Genomic DNA, 2171 nt, shown 5'->3' with positions numbered 1-2171 from the left:
ATTGGCAATTAACACATATTCTAAGAGAACATTCAAGGTGAAGGAGCCAGCTGACACCTTTTCAGGCATAGGGCAAAACAGGGGGGTTAACGGGGTACCACTACCTACAACTCCAAATATGCTGTACAGTTCTGCAGAAGGACTTCAGGAAAACTGAGGAACCATCTTCTGCATCTGACATACGTCAAAAGGAACCACTTCAAACACGAAATCATCACATACTCCCCACACATTGGAAAGAAAAAATAAGGAAACCTACTTGGAGATCATGCAAGAAACCCAAAACAGTTATCAAAAAACCCCAAACCTGATAGCAGCCGTCCAACACAAAAACAAAAAATGGAACCAACTACGACAACTCCATAACTCACAGAACACCACCCCTGGGAGGAAACCCGGCAGCAGGACCCACCACAAGACTACCCCTAACCAGAGCTGAATTATTTGTACTCTCGCCAAGGAATTGAATTTCTGCTCCGCTGCAGAATACTGATGTGGAGAACTAGAAGCAAAAGAGCTCTGTGTAGCTCAAAAGCTTGTCTCTTTCACCAACAGAAGTTGGTCCAATACAAGCTATTACTTCACCTACCTTGTCTCTGTAATATCCTGGGACCAACATAGCTACAACACTGCAAACACCAATATTAACTGTTATGCCGCAAAGAGTTTATGGAAATACTGACTGGTGAGATAGTTGAATTATTATGTTTACCATAAGGGAGAGTCATTTATACGTATCACATGTGTGCAGTTCTGGGAAAAGTCCTCTGTCTCTCCTTTCTGAATGCAGAATATACTGCCAGCATCTCAATCTTCGTTGGAAAAGGGGAGGAGAGAGAGCTAATCCATGAAACGATTTACTTTTCCTTAGTGTGGCCTAAGAGACAGGTACAATATAGAATCAAAAGCAAGACTTTGAGAGCCCCTTTGTGCCGTTCTGGCCCCTTCCCCTGGCATGAAGGGGCTGGAGCAGGGGTGAGTATGTCAGCCTGCATGCACAGAACCCTTGTAGAGCATAGCGAGAATGCTGCGTGCTGTGGGCGTGCAGGATCAGTCCCAAATAGTGAAAGTGATCGTGTGTGGAAGCCCCTTTTGGCTTGGTCTTATGTTTCACGTTAGAGGGCTTATTCCTTCACCCTCCCACTTCCCGGGTCCTTCTTGCATGAACAGAGAGCAACAATACCCCAAGTCCAAAGGTGCAAACAATTCAATGTTTATTGGGGTGAACTTCCAGCAAGCTTAAATCCAAGTTCCTCTATCCTTATTTTCGAATCCCAACTTACTTTCTGTTTGCCCCTAATTTATATAGTAATATTCTCAGCTATACCTTAACCAATCATTTTACTAAAATTTACCTAGCCAATCCTAACATATTGTAACATGATTAGCTAACCACTTATATCCCACCACCTTAATTATTTTACACCCAGCAAAATTTATTATACAGCAGACAAAAACAATCACAGATCCAGACAAAGACAATGCAAATAAACAATAGCAAAGTGGAAACTATAATAACAAAACAATACAGAAGTAAGGATTTCACAACCCTACATCTATACAGACATAAGCGTTTCCCAACTATGTCTACTGATAAGTAAGTTCTTACCAAACAAAAAACTATCAAACTAAATTTCCTTTTACATCTTCTAGGCTCTTCCCTTTCTCTGGAGGTGATAGATCAGATCACCTTTCTAACAGCCCAGATTGTCTTATTTCAATATGACTGATTTGAAATGTGTGAGAACGTGACGTAGCTTTGTTGAGATGAGTTCCTGTCTGCATCCTGTAAAACTTGCCCATACCGGTATTGCCCTGGCCTCTTCTTTTGTCATTCAGTGTTGTACGCATTCTAAACCAATATGCATTTCCTCACCTTTTGGGGGCGAAGCCAGACTTTAAGGCACCTGCTCCCCTACATGGTGTTAACTTCGCTTGTGCCAATCAGAAACTAACACAAACAGGTTTTGGGCCCCGTCCCCTATGACACTTCTATGATGTCATAGTGGGTACTTTATGGCCTGCCTGCCATGTGCAGGCAGGGAGAGGAGAAAGAAAAACGAATCCTGTGTATACCCGTGTATCCTGTGTATACCCGTAACCGAGCCTGATCACCTCGAAGCCTCTCTCTCAGCTCACGTGTTTCAAACAGAGCTTCTACGTTTGCCGGT

Source organism: Mauremys reevesii, linkage group 4 (assembly GCF_016161935.1).
Source record: "Mauremys reevesii isolate NIE-2019 linkage group 4, ASM1616193v1, whole genome shotgun sequence".
NCBI lineage: Eukaryota > Metazoa > Chordata > Testudines > Geoemydidae > Mauremys > Mauremys reevesii.
This window is presented reverse-complemented; position numbering follows the sequence as displayed.